Source organism: Maniola hyperantus, chromosome 6 (assembly GCF_902806685.2).
Source record: "Maniola hyperantus chromosome 6, iAphHyp1.2, whole genome shotgun sequence".
Lineage (NCBI taxonomy): Eukaryota > Metazoa > Arthropoda > Insecta > Lepidoptera > Nymphalidae > Maniola > Maniola hyperantus.
This window is the reverse complement of record NC_048541.1, coordinates 15,872,123-15,893,194: the sequence shown is the minus strand read 5'-3', so window position 1 is coordinate 15,893,194 and position 21,072 is coordinate 15,872,123. Positions and strand designations below refer to the sequence as shown.

The following is a 21,072-nucleotide window of genomic DNA, read 5'->3' as shown; positions in this document are numbered from 1 at the left end:
ACTTCCGAGACAAAAGTATAGCCTATGTACATTCCTAGATGAAAACTATTCTGGTACTGTGACTTGGATGGGCCGTGAAAAGCTAGCAGATAGACAGACAGTCACACTTTTGCATTTACAATAATATTTATTAGTGGATTATGTATGTTTTTAAAATAAGCTCCCAGAATTCATTAGAAATGTCTCTAGACAAGTTTGAAGTTTTTATAAAATGCAAACTTATTAAAAAATCCTATTATATTACATTAATACTTATTCTGAGCACAACTAAATTTTAGAGAATTTGAATCCTCTTCTTACTAACGTGATGTGAAAAGGACTGACATAGTTTGACAGTTTCAAATTTAATTTAGAGCTGTCAAACCTCGCTTTGACAATCGTGAGCCTATTGTTAAAAATTGTAGCGTGGACTAAAATTTTGAGCATTGAAATGTAAAATTCATGTTCCGTCCCGTTTTAGCAATATTAAAAAGAAAACGATGCAGATACTCTAAATTTAGTTTAGAAAAAGACAACAAAATTGGCGCCAATGTAGGATTGTTTAAATCACAAGAAAGCTTGGGAATGCTTCCATAGTTCTAATAAGTTTTAAGTGACATTATAAAATAAACCGAGTTACCAGAGCACGTTTTGGAGCCCTCGAAGCCGTGAAGGCCATCTAAATCTACATATTTTATCGGTTGTCTGCGATAGTGTTAACATTGTGCAAAATCCCTGTCCCTCAGCAAACTCAATAAGGATCGGAGGTCGTTCTTCAAAATACTCTTCTAGTGACTTTGTGAAATCTTAATTTAATTCGCGACAAAATAAGGGGAGGCTAAACAGGAAGAATTTGTAAGTGTGACGAAACAACTGTTGGGCGGCGCTAGGGCGACAACCATTCCACGTTTGAGCAGATATAAGTGAAAGGACTTAAATAATACATTTTTATCATTTTTGTGGTGTTTTACCTACAAGAAAATTTCTAAATAATTTTTGAATACATATCAAAAATTGCGGACTGGCAGGATTCGAACCCGCGTCTCCTGGGATCGGGCCCGACGCTCTGACCGCTAAGCTACGATTTTCTTGCTGCCAGTGACAAAATTTGTGATATATTATGTATGTTCACACAGGAGGCTTAGTCATAGTGTTAAAATTTTGCTTTTTACCACAACTCCTTTTTAAGTAAACTATAAATAAAACGAGATAGCATATACCTACGCTGAATATAAATATATAAAAGGAAAAGGTGACTGACTGACTGACTGACTGACTGCCTGACTGACTGACCTATCAATGCACAGCTTAAACTACTGGACTGATCAGGCTGAAATTTCGCATTGGCAGATAGCTATTATGATTTAGACATCCGCTAAGAAAGGATTTTTGAAAATTCAACCCCTAAGAGTGTGAAATAGGGGTTTGAAATTTCTGTAGTCCACACGGACAAAGTCGCGAGCATAAACTAGTTAACACATAAGCTACTTTTATGGAGTTCTTGCGGGATATTTGAAGACGTGAACGAAATCACGGGCATCATCTAGTTCAGTAATTCTGGGACAGTCCTAAAAGCACGAGTGATAATGTGAACCCTACGCGCAAGGCCTGGGCCCTTAGGACGTGACCTTGGATAAGACGACTGTTGAATAAACAAATCTCCTTTTATGAAAGTGCGTGTTTGCGAAACGGGTTACAATTTGTAGCTTTGTCATGAGATACTGTATAGTTTGACAAACATTCCCTCTTTTTCGTATATTTCTCTCTTAAAATACACCTTGTGTACGCCTCTCTTATTTATATACGCTTCTGAATTGAATTGTAATACATTTTTGATCAAAGTATTCTCTAACTATTGAAGCTGTGATAGTCTGCCCCAGGATGTCCACCTCCTAATCGTAGGTCGGGAGTTTGAACCCGCGCACGCATCTCTGACTTTTCGGAATTATGTGCGTTTTTAACCGACTTCAAAAAAAGGAGGAGGTTCTCAATTCGTCGGAATCTTTTTTTTATTTTTTTTTTATTTTTTTATTTTTTATGTATGTTCCCCGATTACTCGAAAACGCCTGGACCGATTTTGAAAATTCTTTTTTTGTTTGAAAGGGTATACTTCAAAATTGGTCCCATTTCAATTTGGTGAAGATCTGATGAATATCTTCGAAGATAGATACTGGAACTCCTCAACGGATAAGAGTAAATTGCTCGCGATCAGTGTAATAGCTTAGTAAACAGTAGATTTTTAACCAGTCATAGCATAATTCCATGGGGCCACTAAAAATTGTGAAATAAAATTTTTTTACAAAAAAAATAAAAACCGACTTCGTTACACAAACACTAAAAATTGGAAAATAATTTAATTTATTACCGATTATATTATGTATACAAGAGTTAATATAGTTCCATAATAATATTTTTTGGGGTCGGTGCCAATGAGGTGCCATTGTGGAGTCCCATAAAAATATGAAGTCTAGACGATTCGCGCAGCTAAAGCTAATTGGTACCGGCACCAAAAAGTATTATTATGGAACTATATTAACTCTTGTATACATAATATAATCGGTAATAAATTAAATTATTTTTCAATTTTTAGTGTTTGTGTAACGAAGTCGGTTTTTATTTTTTTTGTAATAAGTAATTAAATATCACATCCTTTAAGCACACGAGTACCTAGATATTATTTACTCATGTGCTTTAACGTTGAAGGAAAACATCAATGGTTTCCTTCATCGTTGAAGGATGTAATATTTAATTACTTAAAACTTACATAACTCCGACCTCACGAAACCTGCATGCCTAAGAGTTCTCCATAATGTTCTCAAAGGTTTCTGAACTGTAAAATCTCAAAGGTGTATGCCAATCCGCACTTGGCCAGCGTGGTAGACTATGGCCAAAACTCTTCTCACTCTGAGAGGAGACCCGTGTTCTGCAGTCAGCCAGCGATGGGTTACTCGTGATGATGATGATTACTCTCTAGTACACTTTGATCATAAAAAAGAATATTAGCCATGTTAATCATGACTGATATTTAAGGAATGGTACGACAATAGTGCAACGATTGGAGTTTGAATCGCTGAGCTTTCGGGAGTCATTAAGGCTTGAAAAAAAAAGTGTAATTTGTTTTTTATTAAAGAATATTCGCCATGCTAATCATGACTAACATTCCCCTTTTTCCTTCCAAATAAGCGTAAAGCTTGTGTTAGGAGTAGGTACGACAATAGTGCAACGGGTGGGGTTTGAACCGGCGACCTTTCGGAATTCAGTCCGCTCTTCAACCGTTGAGCTATTGAGGCTCAAATGTACCTACAGTCCTTTACATTCTGCACAGTTTTTAATCGTAGCTCGTTAGGCAATGACTGGCTCTTCCCGCAGGAGTTTATCAGGCGGTTACGGTAGATTTATTTTGTGGCAATTTGCGTGTCTCCTTGGTATTTTTGAGTTATTTTATTTTTCGCTTCAGAACGTTTACAGCTTGATTCGCGTTATATATAAACAAAGTGTAACTTTTGCCTCAACCTTAGAGCTTTATAGTAAGCTAATGTCAATAATAATTGCAGTGATAGTCTGACTATAGTACGCGACAGGTCGAGAAGGCACTCGAGGTGGGGACGCCCCGCCCACCCGCACATCCCACGCGCTACCTCAGTGCGGGATAACGCGAGTGAGGTGCGGGTGTACTGGGTGTCCCCCCCGCCTCATACGCCGATTGCACTCTTGACCTGTCGCGTACTATACTTTATCTTTACTCAAAAATACAGTATAAGCACTTTGCTATTTTTCGTTTCATGGAAATTATCATTTTTCACGTATCCGCTTTTCATTTGACGGACGGCGGTATGATGTGAGCTGTTTTATGTAAATCTTGTATCCCCCGATGTAAATGTCCCCTGTACATAAATAGGCTTTGAATGGAACTGATAGCGATGATTGATCGACCCGCTGTGGACCCTATTGGGTCCGTTCGTATGCCATTAATATACACACACCAAAGATACACACAATGGACCTTAATGATAATGCTTTTTTGGACTAGAAGAAAAAGATACCTGAGGAAAAACCATTTTAATTTACTTAGGTTAAATTCAACTAGATATTCTTAATTTTTTTGTTTATTTGTCGTGCACGTAAAATTAAAAATCATTTGTGATAACTTTTTCTTGCAGTAGGTAGGTACTAACCTTTATGTTTGGCATTGTGTTTGAAGATTACTTTTACTAGCTTCTTCAAACTTCAAATCTTGGTTTTTTAAATTTGGTTCTGACTGATCTATCAACGCACAGCTCAAACTACTGGACGGATCGGGCTGAAATTTGGCATGCAGATAGCTATTGTGACGTAGGCATCCGCTAAGAAAGGATTTTTGAAAATTCAATCCCTAAAGGGGTGAAATTGGGGTTTGAAATTTGTGTAGTCCACGCGGACGTAGTCGCGAGCATAAGCTAGTGATGTTTAAATTGGAGCGCGCTTGCCTAAAATTGACCAACGCTTCGTCACCAATGTATCTTCTAGCGCGATGTCGTATATCAATGGCGTGGTGTTAGTTTTGGTGTAATGGAGCACATATTCTATTCAGGAATTCAGTGCACGCCATTGGCTTAGGTGCGGGTTAAACGTGATGATGATTGATTGCTCACAGATTTCGGTGTGTACTTAGTTTTGCTTTTTTGTAGAGGTCTTGGTTCTTTGAACTATGTGCCCATTACCAGTTCAGCTGCGTAAATTGTTCAGCTATGTTGGTTCATAACCATCCCATTGCCGGCTCACTAAGTAATGTGCACGGATCTCCTCTCAAAGTGAGAAGGGCATAGCCATAGTATACCACACTACCCAAGTGAGGATTGATAGACTTCAAACACCTTTGAGAATATTTTGAAGAACTCTCAAGCAAGCAGGCGAGTCAACGAGGCTAAGCGGAAAAAACTGGTTAGCTAGATCAAATGTTTTAGGTATTTACTATTAAATAATCGCCTTGCTAAAAATATACAATATACCTAAAGACATTGCTAAAGAATGTGCTACTTTGATACACAATAGGAAGTACTTCACTCGATCAAATAAAATCTTGAAATAAGCCGAAATAAAAGTCTAAAACTAATTATTTAATACTAAAATTTCTGACTTGGCAAATATTTTTATATGGAAATATTTGTCTTTAAGTACTACAGAGAACCTGCTAAATTTTGGTTTTCAACAGGACTTCTATAATTTATTAAATTCAAATTTAACGTTTGAAACACAGAATTTGAACGTTGCCAAGCGGTTTAATTACAAGCCGTGCTGCCCGCCTCGGTAACTCGCCTTAAAGAAAGCGATATTTAAGTGCTGAAAACGCACTAGCTCCGAAAAGTTAGAGGTGCGTGCCCAGGATCGTACTGCAGACCTCCTGACTAGGAGGCCGACGTGATGTCTTAACAACTAGGCTATCACAACAATAGAATACCTGGAATACCTAACAACAATACAACAGCTAGCAGGTTTCCCCAATTTCCCCCAATTTAATCCCCTCTACCACACTATTAATAAGTCAGTGCAAATGTGACGGTAACGGGATTAATTAGAATTAATCGAACAAGCTGGGCGGATGGCGCGCGTCATGTCTAATGAATTCATTAAGATGGCGGCCGAACTGCGAATAGCTTCCGAGGAGGCATTTGAGTGATGTCTACGAGGATTTTATTTCAATTTTTATAAATAACTAACTGATGCCCGCGACTTCGTCCGCGTGGATTTACGTTTTTCAAAATTCCGCGGGAACTCTTTTATTTTCCGGGTAACCTATGTGTTAATCCAGGGTAAAATCTATCTCCATTCCAAATTTTAACCAAATCCGTCCAGTAGTTTTTGCGTGAAGGAGTAACAAACATACACACACACACACATACACACATACACACACACACACATCCACACTACACGCACGAAACGTTTTGCGTCATCATTCCTCATACGTATGGCTAAGGTTTGGAATACTCTTCCGCGATATGTGTTTCCTACCAATTATAACCCGGGTATCTTTAAAACAAGAGTGAATAGGCACCTTCTAGGTAAACGCGTCCCATCTTAGGCCACATCATCACTTCCTATCAGGTGTGATTGTGGTCAAGCGTACACCTATAATGAATAATAAAAAAAAAAAAAAAAAAACACGCATACAAACTTTCGCCTTTATAATATTAAGTCGGGACTAGCAGACCCGCCCCGGCTTCGCTCGGGCGGAACTTAGAAAATTGGCTTGTTGCAACAAGAATCGCACAAATTCAGCCAATCAGAACAATTGAGATTGTAATAATGATTGATGCAGGTTCACCTTTAAATTCAAATTCAAAAAATTCAATTCAAATGATTTATTCAAATTAGGTAATAAATTACCTACTCTTTTTGATAGTCAGTTGGATTTGTAAGATGTAGTGGTGATAATTATTACGCAAACTTAAAACTAAAGCTATTACTATTAAGGATTAAAATCGTACTTTGACAGTTGACACATAAGGATAAGATGGCTAGTAAAATCTCATTTTGTACGCATTATTATATTATTTTGTTTTTAATTAATATTAATACCCGCTAAACGTTACAGTAATCTTTGTTGAAGCCCTCATTGTGTTTCCCTTTAACCAAAAGGCGTAGCTAGGTACAAGTAACAAACGGGGCTTATTGAATCGAAACGCCCCTATACAAGTCGGCGCAGGCACGTCTGTCGCGGTGTACGTTAATATGTCGTACGTGTGCAGCCTGCCTAATACTACATTGGTATGATAAAATAAATAGGTTCAGAAGGTCACCTCCATACATCGAGGGATAACAAACGATAGTCGTGTAAGCACGGAGATCTTAAATCAAGTCAAACAAATGCTATAGTTACTGTATCCGCGGAAAGAAGCTAGTATAGCGCTCTCTGTTACGTACTCCTATACAAATGATAAAGACAAAAAATTTAGTGGACGCCTACTATTTTGAGACACCATCCAATCACAAACGAAACTAAGTTTTCTAATTAAACTTCGAATGTTTTTGAAAACATGTTTGTGATTGGTTTGTGATTCAAAATGGTTAACCCCACTTAGATTTTTGTCTCTATCATTTTTAACGGAGGGAACACTGTACTAGGTATATAGTTGTGCATAGTCATTGTACAAGTGTTGTACAACGCCCATTCCCCTAGATTGACAATCTCGTAAAATATCTCTAATAATCTACTTAGGAGTAGTTATCGAAACGCTGATGAAACACAGAGGTACTCTTTATAAAGAACTTTTAAAGTTGCAATGGGATAGGGATATATTGAAGAGAAGAATATTTTCGGAGAGTGCCAACCCTAGCGCCATGTTCGAGTGTAGGTATTTATATACAAGTAAAAAGCCGTAGCGGGCCTTCTGCACCTATTTATTTTGTGCTCGTATGAAACGTGACGTGCGATGCATCCGACTTTATTCTCCTTTTGATTGTGTGGACGTGCGTGTCGTGACGTCACGTTGCGACGCGATTTTATTTCCGTAGGTACACCCCGAATTATTGCTTTAAAAATTTCGAACAAATCTCGTTAAATAAAACGAAGTTTAAATGTACGTATGAAAATAAAATATTTTTTGATTTTTTCCGTTGTGTTGAATAATAATCGACTGTAACGGTTTTTACTTCCAATGTTGATCGATAAATTGATTGATTGATTGATAAATGAGAGAGTTTGGGTTCAAAGCTATAAGAACCTAGGTCATATTATAATGGCTTGTACAGATCCGGTTCGAAGGACCATGTTCCATTTTGTTCTAGAGTCCAAGATGGCCCTGATAACGTTATTATCGGCTTCGCAATAAATCACCTCGCCGCCGGAGAGTTCAGATTTTCGAAATCGTTAATAAAACTTTCATACCTCTTCTAAGCTAACCCGCTTCCATCTTAGACTGCATCTTCCATAAAAGCTTGCATCCTAGAGATTTTTAAAAACCTAAACACACGCAGACAAAGTTGCACGCAACAGCTAGTATAAAGTATACTGTAGTCAAACTACCTTTACAAGATAATAGATAGATTCAAGTTGACTAAGGAGGGTTACTAAGTGACACCTCCATGATACAGTCCAACCAGGTAACTCGACCGATCCGGTTCGGAGGACCATGTTCCATTATGTCCTAGAATCCAAGATGGCCGTGATAACGTTATTATCGGCCTCGCAATAAATCACTTCGCTGTCACGCCGGCGGAGAATTCAGATTTTCGATCAGCTAAATCTCAATTTGTGTCCACGGAAAAGATCATGGCGTTTTTGAAGCATAATATTAAACTTTTACGTTCGAGACGTGAGTTTTATAAATCTTCCAGAGTGACTTTTTAAATCGGTATTCATGGTAGTCGCGTGGAAAGTAAATTCGGACGTAAAATGCGACCTTATGATACGCGACAGGTCGACATGGTAATCGGCTGCTCTATTGCGGTAGAATGCCAGCTACAATGCAACAATCGCAATCGCCTCTGATTGGTTGACGCTCGCTTACTATTGGCTACAGTGCATTGTTGCAACAAGAATCGCACAAATTTAGCCAATCACAACAATTGAGATTGTGGTGTAGTGGGTATGAGACAGGGGGCCGCCGACGCGACGGCCGGGTGGCTGGACGGACGACATCAGACGAGCCGCAGGGAGCCGCTGGGTTCAGGTGGGGCAAGATCGTGGCGTATGGAAGTCCCTACAAGAGACCTATGTCCAGCAGTGGACGTCTATCGGTTGATGATGATGATGAAAAATTAGTAAAATTATACGTCGTATCTACTTAATGAACTATTCTTTGGTACGTGTTGTGCGGCGCGGGCGGGCATCGGAAGCGGATACGGCCCGCTTTTATCGCGCGTCGTTTCGGGCGGCGTCGAATGACGGCCGACGAATTGACACCGCCGCATGACGGCCCTGACAAATTGATTGGACTCCTGCTAATGGCTTGAGGAAGGTCCTCTGAGCTACTCCTTCCTTCCTAATTCACACCATTTATCTAGCAGTAAAGTGATGATTGCCTATTGGTTAGGACGTAGGGCTTCTATTCGGGGGTCCGGGGTTGGGTCCCGCACTTCTAATTAATCGAAGTTATATGCGCTTTAACTGCCGCACTCAGAGTTGCTTAATCAGTACTTAAGTTTAGTTAAAACGAGACAGAGCTATATCTCTCACATAAACCTGTCTCGTTTTAACTCAATCTTAAGTAACGATTAGCAACTCTGAGTGCGGCAGTAAGTCATTAAAATGATGAAATTTGGTACAGAGGTAGCTTGTCATACATAAAGGTTGAACCTACTTAGTGCTTGCGAGCCTACGCTTACAAGTTGCATGTCTCGCTCCGCGTTCACAACTTACTAATTAAGTTGCCAACTCTTGAGTTAACATTTAGAGATGTTGATTAACTGTGACTGAGTACTGGTTGGTGGAAATTTATTGTGACTTTCATGGTTCTTCGCTGACTGGCATGTGAGTTAGTTAAATATCTGTAACTTGGTGAAACTCGTCTTCCCGTTTCCTGTAAACGTGTTTTTTAAAGGGAAAAACGGAATCCTTACAGGATCACTTTATTGTCTGTCTGTCTGTAAGCCTATAGAGTACTTTCCGTTGACCGAGAATCATGAAATTTGGTGGGTAGATAGGTCTTATAGCACACGTAAGAGGAAAAATCCGAAAACCGTGAATTTGTGGTTATATCACAAAAAATGTATTCATGAACAAATTATTATTATTTTCAATTTTCAAAGTGAGATTACTATACCAAGTGGGGTATCATAATATTATGAAATAAATAAAAATCTGTTTTTTAGAATATATAGCTAAAGAGCTATATTATATTCTAAAAAACAGATTTTTATTTATTTTTATGCATTATAGTTTTTGATTTATCATGCAAAATGTCGAAAAAATACCCGAGTAGGTACGGGACCCTGTACTATCATCTGTCTTCGTTTTTGCCAGCGTTTTGGTTACACCCTGTATGTACATGTCAGCCCTATAATAATCCAAGTACAGGTACATTTATTTATAAATCGTATTAACCCTAATAGAATTACAGATTACAGCACAAGGTACCAAAAAGAAGAAGAATAGAGTCTTATTGAAGCGAATTCGAAGCCCAATACAATATTCAGTGGATCGCATTATGCAATGGGGTCCTAAGTCACAAAATCAATATGGCCGATGTTGTACGAGAGGTTTTTGGTGGCTTCGTCATAAATATTTCACTAGATGCTGATTTCTAAAGGTGTTGTGACAAAAAGCAAGTTAATTCATTTTGTTAGACTGGTATTTTAATCTGTTTGTGTACTTACTTAAATTGAAAAAGTCATGCTTTTGATACTATTTTACGAAATAACATTGTACATATAACATCATCATCATCAGCATGGGAAAGTACACTGTTGGACATAGGGCTTCCCTAAAGAGCGCTACCATCACCCGGTCCTCAGCCTTCCTCATTCAACGAGTAGTCATCTACCTATACTAATATTATAACTACGAAATTGTTGGTTTGTTTGTCCTTCCTTCATGCCCTAACTAAGCAACCAATCGACTTGACTTTTAGCATAGAGATAGAAAGGTTGGAGAGTAACATAGTCTACTTTTTATCCTGGAAAGTGAAAAAGGTCCGACAGGATTTTTGACAACCTAAATCCACACGGGCATGTCGTGGGCACCTACATAATTTATTGTTAAAACAACGAAATTAATTTAGTTAAACTCCGCGTGGATAATTTTATTGAGAGCAAACCTGTTCAGCAAACTCCCAGTGAAATATCGCATCAAAATAGACTGAGTGTAAAATGGCGCATTTTAGCCAATTAACATGAGAGGCGCGAGCTCCCAACTTCCCTAAAGCATGAACCAGGCGACGACGTGTCAAACGCGTTTCTTAGAAGTTTTATACAACTGTATTTTAGACGTCAGCCTCCAGCTAGGTGATTCGCTAACTAAGTGTCTAACATTAATGATAGCCGCCGGGATTAATTGGTTCTACATTACTGCTTCACTGGGTGATATTAAAATATTTTTTCGTAGAAAACCTTCAACGAATTAAAAAATGATCTCGGTGGCTATCATTCAGTGTTAAAATTCCTAAAAGGCCGGCAACGCATCGGCGGTTCCTCTGTCCAAGGGCGGCGGTAATCACTTAACATCAGGTGACCCGCCTGCTCGTTTGCTCGCTATCTCTATTAAAAAAATAAAAAAAAAGTTTATTTAACTAACAAAACAAGAAAACAAAACAAAACATTTTTTTTTCCTTATTGTTGAGTGCCAATAAGCTACTCAATTATATTACGATCTAGCCTAATTAATGTATGACCAATAAGTAATTTTATTTTAACCTAAACTTATAAATTATCTTATATACTAAGAAATTGTCCACTGACGCATCTTAGTCTTTCTTGATTTGAGATATGACACTTTGTTCACGTGTTCTTTTAGCACTTACACTATGTACACTATCACTAATCACTATACACTAACTCAAAAGGTTTGGTCCTTTTTTTTTTTAACATATAGGTAAACCAAATGTTAAAAATTAAAAAATTAAAACTAACTAACGAGCTCGACAGTACTAAGAACAAAAATGATGTCTTGTTTGAGCCAAAAGGGCTACTGCCTCCGCTTGATGCTGCAGTATTTGACTACTGCAGCGCTGATTTTCAGGCAGAACCCTTTTGTCACGACCCTGTTAGATACTGAGTTAACGATTCACCCCGCCGCGCTGGTCGGGGCTCTGGGGGTATTTTGGGAGTTAGTTATGTGTGTTTTTGCTTTAGCGGTGAAGGGAAACATCGTGAGGAAACCTGCATGCCTGATAGTTCTCCATAATATCGTCAAAAGGTATGTCTATTACGCCAAACGTTCGTCTGAGGTCGTCCCGTCCCCGGGCCCTCTAGAGCCGATCGACCTCTGACAGACCTCCATAAATATACATCATCGGCCGGAGTGACTGAGGCAGCCTGATTTCCCCTGTGACGTCACACTCCGTTCGGATCCCTTCATTGAAGTATATAGCGTCTGAGATTTGCAGCATTTGGTGTCAAGGTCTCTTATGAATCTATGTTGAAATGTATGTTTTGTAGCGTTTAAACTACCGTGAGTGATTTCCATTCTAAATAATATCTGTCCCGGCTTTACTCACGTGTTTAGTCGACGTTAGCCCGACTAGTTTCGAACCCATACGGGGTCCTTTTTCAAGGGAGTCCGTTCGCGCACGTGCCGCGGTTTTGACTGCGGGACGCGCGTGCCGCTGCCCGTAGAGCCCGTTGTGAGGGTAGCTGGGGTGGGGGGGGGGGGACAGCTGCCGATCGTCTCCCGACAGTTCTTGCTGTTTTTCATCGCTGGAACCGTCACCGAAATCCAGGCACGCGGAGCTAATGGTGTCCTGTCCCACCACCCTAAGTTTCTGCTGATTTTACGCTGGTTATATTTAAAAAATCACTACTCATATTATTATAAAGGCGAAAGTTTGTATATATGTGTGTATGTTTCTTAAACTTTGACACAAAAACTACTGAATGGATTTGGCTGAGAGATAAATATATATACATATACCTTGGTATAATGAAATTATACCGTGGACTATGATCGTGTTTATAAATATAAGTATACGTTATTATTATAAATGCGAAATAGTGTCTGTCTGTCTGTCTGTCTGTCAATTTGTCTGTCTGTGAGTCTGTCTGCTAGCTTTTCACGGCCCACCTGTTTACGAATTTCGACGAACTTGGTACAGCAATATCTTGCAGCCTAGGAACGTTCCTAGGCCGCCGTTCCAACCGAGAAGAACCAATAAGAAACTCTGCTCTTATTATGGTATGTACTAGCTGATGCTCGCGACTTTATCCGTGTGGATGTCCGTACATAAGGTACCTACTTTTATCCCGAAAATTCAAGAGTTCCCACGGAATTTCTAAAGCCTACATCCACACGGATAAAGTCGCGAGCATCAGCTAGTACATACCATAATAAGAGCAGAGTTTCTTATTGGTTCTTCTCGGTTGGAACGGCATTCCGAAACTAGTTGACGATTCAAAAGCACTTGTAAAAGTTTATTTGAATAAAAATCTATTCTATTCTATTCTATTCTAAAAATCCATCTAATATTTTAATTAGTCCTACTGGCAACAAAAAGGAAAAGATTGGCAACATTAGCATGATAATAATAAATAAACAAAAAAAATAAAAACCGACTTCGATACACAAACACTAAAAATTGAAAAATAATTTAATTTATTACCGAATATATTATGTATACAAGAGTTAATATAGTTCCATAATATACTTTTTGGTGCCGGTGCCAATTAGCTTTAGCTGCGCGAATCGTCTAGACTTCATATTTTTATGAGACTCCACAATGGCACCTCATTGGCACCGACCCCAAAAAATATTATCATGGAACTATATTAACTCTTGTATACATAATATATTCGGTAATAAATTAAATTATTTTTCAATTTTTAGTGTTTGTGTATCGAAGTCGGTTTTTTTTTTTTTTTGTAAAAAAAATTTATTTCACAATTTTTAGTGGCTCCATGGAATTATGCTATGACTGGTTAAAAATCTACTGTTTACTAAGCTATTACACTGATCGCGAGCAATTTACTCTTATCCGTTGAGGAGTTCCAGTATCTATCTTCGAAGATGTTCATCAGATCTTCACCAAATTTAAATGGGACCAACTTTGAAGTATACCCTTTCAAACAAAAAAGAATTTTCAAAATCGGTCCAGGCGTCTTCGAGTAATCGGGGAACATACAAAAAAAAAAAAAAAGATTCCGACGAATTGAGAACCTCCTCCTTTTTTTGAAGTCGGTTAAAAAGAGAGAAGTTTGTACGACGACATGTGGTTTCCTGCGACGAGTTTAAATGTAGGGTATTAAAAAGAAATCCACTGTGTTAGGGAGTGCCACGTCTTACTTCCATCTAGTGATGTTCCTGTGCTATGAAATAATACATGTTATTATAATTTATTTATTAACTAGCTTTAAAAATCCCGTGGGAACTCTTTGATTTTCCGGGATAAAAGTAGCCTATGCCACTTTCCTGGTCTTTGACTGTACCCATGCAAAAAATCACGTTGATACTGTGGCGGTTGCCACAATAGAAACTAGATGGCGCTGTTCAATCGATGACATAGTCCCGAACAAATGTACCGCCGACAGTACTCGCACTAACAGAGTGTTCTGCAATCTGGACTATATATAGAAGTTTCAAGATACAACCGTCGGCCCAGCTGGCGCTACCGAGCACAACCAACCGCTCGGTGGGAGATCTCCCCTTTGGTACGGTCGAGCCTGCACACCGCTCCCGTACATTGGTGACCCCGACGTGATCAAGAATTGATGTGGCGGTTGCCACAATAGAAACTAGATGGCGCTGTTCAATCGATGACATAGTCCCGAACAAATGTACCGCCGACAGTACTCGCACTAACAGAGTGTTCTGCAATCTGGACTATATTATATAGAAGTTTCAAGATACAACCGTCGGCCCAGCTGCGCCTACCGAGCACAACCCAACCGCTCGGAGGGAGATCTCCCCTTTGGTACGGTCGAGCCTGCACACCGCTCCCGTACAATATATTGCGGAGCAATGTATAGACCTTACTATGCACAATTGCAAATTCCTGCTTGTTTAGCAGTGGGAGGGCGGGTGGTGCATTTCGCTTGCTGCATGGTGCACCATACAGATTCGACCTGTTTCAGCGGATTATAGCAAATTAAGCCGAGCGCCATAGGCTGTGCGTCGTCGATCGATCAGTGAGTCAGTCACAACCATTTTTAGGGTTCCGTACCTCAAAAGGAAAACGGAACCCTTATAGGATCACTTTGTTGTCTGTCTGTCTGTCGGTCTGTCAAGAAACCTACAGGTTACTTCCCGTTGACCTAGAATCATGAAATTTGGCAGGTAGGTAGGTCTTATAGCTGACATTCGGGGAACAATCTGAAAACCGTGAATTTGTGGTTACATCACACAAAAAAAATTAAATTGTGTTCATGCACTAATAAGTATTTTCAATTTTCGAAGTAAGATAACTATATCTAGTGGGGTATCATATGAAAGGTCTTCATCTGTACATTCTAAAATAGATTTTTATTTATTTTTGTGCATCATAGTTTTTAAATTATCGTGCAAAATGTCGAAAAAATACGACTGTAGGACGGAACCCTCGTTGCGCGAGCCTGACTCGCACTTGGCCGGTTTTTTTGATAAATAATCGTTTATTATCGACCTACTTCCATCACTATCACGACGACGAGAAGAGCTACGGCTATAATGTAGTGCTTTCAAACATTGAGGCAAAGTTTGCGTACAGCGGCGGACAAATGACAACGGGCTGGAGGCGGGAGGCTGCGATATTAGTCAGTACCCTTATTATAAATGCGAAAGTGTGTTTATTTGTTGGTTTGTCCTTCAATCACGTCGCAACAGTGCAACGGATTGACGTGATTTTTTGCATGGGTATAGATAAAGACCTGGAGAGTGGCATAGGCTACTTTTTATCCCGGAAAATTGAAGAGTTCCCACAGGATTTTTAAAAACCTAAACCCACGCGTACGAAGTCGCGGGCATCAGCTAGTCTAAATATATAAAAGGATAAGGTGACTGACTGACTGACTGACTGATCTATCAACGCACAGCTAAAACTACTGGACGGGTCGGGCTGAAATTTGGCATGCAGATAGCTATTATGACGTAGGCGTCCGCTAAGAAAGGATTTTTGAAAATACAACCCCTGAGGGGGTGAAATAGGGGTTTGAAATTCGTGTAGTCCACGCGGACGAAGTCGCGAGCATAAGCTAGTTTAGTATAAAATAAAAACTGTTTTTATTGAAAATATATTTTGAGTTTTTATCGACCTTGTCCCATCACTATCACGAAGACGATGAAGACGGCTATAATGTAGTGCTTTCAAACATTGCGGCAAAGTTTGCGTACAGCGGCGGACAAATGACAACGGGCTGGAGGCTAGGCGGGAGGCTGCGATATTAGAAGCCTTTAAGATGGGAAAAATACCAACTTTTACTCACTAGTTCGTAACAGTCAGTTGTGTGACCTAAGTTTTAGGCGTAGGTATACAATACTAACTTATGCTCGCGACTTCGTCCGTGTGGACTTTCAACATCATCAACCGATAGACGTCCACTGCTGGACATAGGTCTCTTGTAGTGACTTCCACATGCCACCGTCTTGCGCCGCCTGAATCCAGCGGCTCCCTGCGACTCGTCTGATGTCGTCCGTCCACCTAGTGGGAGGTCTTCCAACGCTGCGTCTTACGGTGCGAGGTCGCCATTCCAGCACCTTGGGACCCCAACGTCTATCGGTTGTACGAACTATGTGCCCTGCCCATTGCCACTTCAGCTTCGCAACCCGTTGTTCTAGTTCTAGACGGACGACATCAGACGAGCCGACAGCGGCTCCCTGCAATACAGATACAGACTAAATACAGATTCAGGCGGCGCAAGACGCGTGGAAGTCTCTACAAGATACCTATGTCCAGCAGTGGACGTCTATCGGTTGATGATGATGATGATGTTAATTCCACGTATTGCTTTCGTGGATATCTCTATAGGTCTATAAAAATAAATCGCTGAATGTGTTGCTGATCGCAAATCTCGAGGACAGCTGAACCGATTTCGCTAATTCTTTTTTCATAATATTCCTTGAAGTACGAGGATGGTTCTTACAGAGAAAAAATTAAAAAATTTGAATTGACTGTTAGTCGGAACGAAGTTCGCCAGGGCAGCTAGTATGAAATAAAAAATGTCACTTAGACACTATGCTACGTTGTTAGCTTATGTGTTAGGTTACGAAAAGTGTGCGTTTCCCATACGTATTGTAGATATAGACGGGATAAGAGTGGCGACAGAGGCGTCTGACACCGGCTTACGATCGTGTAGGGCTTCGGCGAGACAGGGCTAATTGTCCCGCGCTGTTTGTCTGAGGCCTAATATGCGTGACAAAACCGTCACAATCCATACAATAAGACTTTTTTAAATCTTCATAAGAGGTCATAGTTTACAATGCCAAATAAGTGCCGGTTGGCGGACTTCACAAACCTTTGAGAATGTTATGGCAAACTTTCAGGCAAGCCGGTCGCGGTTGTGCAATAAAGAATATACATATGTTTATACATATTACATACATACACTTTTTTAATCTAGGTTATTTGATACAATACAATATATAATTATTTGATATAATAATATTCATAAGGGAATGCCGAAGATTTGTCAAAATGGAACGCAAAAAGTTGTCTAAGTCCCAGTACATATTTAGTTGTATTCCCAAAACGATTTCATTTATATAACAATCTTCCCGCCGAGCTGCAATCTAAGTTTGCGATGCACTCTGCCCCTCCACCTTCAATTTAAGTAATACAAAAGACAACAGCAGCTTGTATCAATATTATATTCTTTCCTTATTGTTTGCTCTCCCTTTTCACTTCTTTAATACTTTTAGTAACAATTCCCATACAGAGACTCCCGTCGATTCTGATATTTTTCTCTAAACTTAAAACCTTCCCGCCGCCGATTCTAAGCACAACCTAATTTTAGAGTATTCGCACCCTCTTCTTACTATTGTAATATGAAAAGGACAGAACCAGTTTGACATTTCTAAATTTAATTTTTAGATGGTTAAACCCGTGATTGTAGCGCGCAGTCGCGAACCTACTGTTTAAATTTGTATTGTGCACTAAAATTTAGAGTCCTTAAATGTGAAAGTCATGTTCCGTTCCTTTTTTAGCATTAGTAAAAAGAAAAGGATGCAGATACTCTAAATTTAGTTTAGAGAGAGACTAGAGAATCGGGGCCAATCAAAATGGCATCTAAATTTTCTCTAAACTTAAAGCCTCAATAGATCAACGGGTAAAGGTGCGGACTGAAATTCAAAAGGTCGCCGGTTCAAACCCCACCCGTTGCACTATTGTCGTACCTACTCCTAGCACAAGCTTCACGCTTTATTGGAGAGGAAAGGGGCATGTTAGTCAAGGGCCATGGCTAATATTCTTTAAAAAAAAATGTATCTAACTATATTAGGTATCTGCAATAATTGTATTTTTATTTTTTTATTCAGAAACAAGTTAGCTATAGTTAGGTATAATTTTTACTTCAAAATAAGCAGACAGCTTATTTGTTAGATCTACGACCAGCCTATGCTCGCAACTTTATCCGCTTGCACTACACCAAACTCCTATTTCAACCCCTTAACGGTTGAATTTTCAAAAATCCTTTCTTAGCGGACGCTTACGTCATAATAGCTATCTGCATGCCAAATTTCAGCCCAATTCGTCCAGTAGTTTCAGCTGAGCGTTGATAGATCAGTCAGTCACCTTTTCCTTTTACATATTTAGATAGATGCCTATTCAGTGACTAATTGCTCTACCTCGGCTTCACTCTGGTGGAATTTCTAAAAGCTTTTCTTATTCTGCCACTATGCTGTGATAGCCTAGTGGTAAGGACGTCCGCCTTCTAATCAGAGGTCGGGGGTTCGATCCCAAGCACGCACCTCTAACTTTTGTGTTTGTTTGTTGGTTTGTTGATTTGTCCTTCAATCACGTCGCAACAGAGCAACGGATTGACGTGATTTTTGGGTATAGTTTAAGACCTGGAGAGTGACATACCTAGACTACTTTTTATCCCGGAAATTGAAAGAGATCCCATGGAATTTTTAAAACCTAAATCCACGCGTACGAAGTCGCGGGCATTAGCTAGTGAATCATATTTCGTAAAAAAATATAAAGTACCCATTACCAACACAGGTGACCTCAAATGCGGTTAACTGACCTTCATTTGATGACAATCGGAAGTGGGTACTAGAATCCGAAATTTTCGCCATACGACATAAGCATCACTAAATCGCTTCATAGTCAACACTTTAAGGCACTTTATATTCAGATGCGATACCAGCTTATCGATTAACGATATGAAACGCAGTCGGCACACACTGCCGCTGTCACTGCGTCATTATTGCAAACCCGTACTCGGCTTGTGCTTAACAAAACATCCCTATCAAACAAAAGCTACAAACCACAACCTTATTTCGATGCAACAAAGTTCAAAATGCAAATATTTGTCTAAGCTTTACTCGCTCCACTAGTGATGTAACGATAGTCAATAAAGGCGGCTTAGTGGGCATCGATAACTTTCTGTTTTGCTTATATTTATGCCGTGCAGTTGGCTCTGCTACACCTGTTTGTGTGTGTGCGTTGCTAAACCGAGCTATGCATTCTGAAATTAATCTTGTCGATTGTTGAACAAAGCTTGGAGAGATTTGCCTTTGTATTGCATTGTGCAAGGATGTGGTTTTTGTGGCATATGCATGATGGTATTTCTCTACGTTCGTTTAATTTCCATACATATGCTTTGGGCAAATCTTTGAAAATAAGGGTCGTAGTTATATAAATGAACATTTTAAGACAAAAAGGGTTCTAATAATATGAAACTACGTCTACATTTTTAAATTAATGATTTTTGCTTTATTAATATTATAGAACAGTAATTATATTTACTTTAAGTAAAGGTCAGGATCGAATAATTGGTGGGTCATATCAGGGTCAGGTTCAATCAAATGAATATCTTTTATGAAAATCCTTTCTTAGCTACTACGTCATAATAGCTATCTGCATGCCATACAGCCCGATCCGTCCGGTAGTTTGAGCTGTGCGTTGATAGATCAGTTAGTCAGTCAGCTTTTCCTTTTATATATAATAGATATGGTCATGGTTTTTTTGTTATTTGGTAATGAGTTGCGGAAGTAATAAATATTGTAACAAACTCATTCATTTACAGTATTGAAGAGTAATTAATACATTAATTATCTAGCTTATTTCATCGATATATAGCTGATGCACATCACTAGTTCACAAATTAGTCATTGCCAAATCATAGCGGATTTTTCATCCTTGCATTATTTCATTATTTTGTATGCGAAACTCGTTCAACAAACATATAAAACATGTTTTGTTTCATTTGTTTTAGGTGAGTGGTGTTAAAGACAAGGAAAATCAACACATTGCTGCGAATGGTCGTCTAGTATTATGTATTATACCCAAGGTACGTAAAACACTACTACATGCGAAGTTTTATTTACTACAAGGCCTTTATTTCTAGTTAGTTTTGTAACTTTGAAACGGGTTATATATTATAATGGGTTATATATAAGAAGGTAAAGCCGACTGACTCGGATCAAGTTCATCAAAGAATTTTAGGCGATATGAGCTATAGAGCTCTCTCCATCGCCCGTTGTGGTGACCATTTCATCACTTTCCATCAGGTGTGATTGTGGTCAAGCGTTTGCCTATAATGAATTTTTAAAAATGCCCGTACTTAGTGACCATGTTTATTGACCGGACAGTTAATAAATGAAATTAAAGTCAAAATGAAGCAATTAGGAGTACTTAATGCTATTGCGATACTGGCAGTAACTTGTGCCAGTGTCCGCCACGCTCGGCTGCGCGGGGTCGGCCAGACAGGAGCGTTCTGGTTGATTTCACACAATCCAGCGATATATTGTCACAATTAGGGGTGATTTCAGGAGCTATCTTACTTCAGGAGTAGCTATAGCTAACTTTTCAGGTTGCGAAGCGAAGCCTCAATAGCTCAACGAGTAAAGGAGTGGACTGAAAACCGAAAGGTCGACGGTTCAAACCCCGCCCGTTGCACTATTGTCGTACCTACTCCTAGCACAAGCTTAACGCTTAGTTGGAGAGAAAAGGGGAATATTAGTCGTTTAACATGGCTAATATTCTTTATTGAAAAAAAAAAAAAAAAAAATGAAACTTGTTTTTAAACAGATGATTTCCGCGATTTCCTACACGTGGATTTGTTTTTTAAATCTACACTTTTATAGGTACTTATAAAATGGAACTAAGTACTGACACTACACAAGTTTTTCAGAGTTCCGTACCCCAAAAGGAAAACGGAACACTTATAGGATCACTTTGTTGTCTGTCTGTCTGCATGTCAGTCAAGAAACCTACAGGGTAGGTACTTTCCGTTGACCTAGAATCATGAAATTTGGCAGTTAGGTAGGTCTTTTAGCTGACATTCGGGAAAAAATGTGAAAACTGTGAATTTGTGGTTACATCACACAAA

General features: G+C 39.2%; 1 long non-coding RNA gene across 1 annotated transcript in view; it reads left to right on the top strand.

Annotated features, from left to right (window-relative positions):
• The window catches only part of LOC138402512 (uncharacterized), a 61,776-nt gene extending 41,742 nt beyond the window's left edge, over positions 1–20,034 (top strand). Inside the window, exon 2 of the long non-coding RNA XR_011236890.1 lies at positions 19,957–20,034. This is a non-coding gene — a long non-coding RNA (uncharacterized lncRNA). The remainder of the gene's footprint in view (positions 1–19,956) is intronic.
• Positions 20,035–21,072: the final 1,038 nt, after the last annotated feature.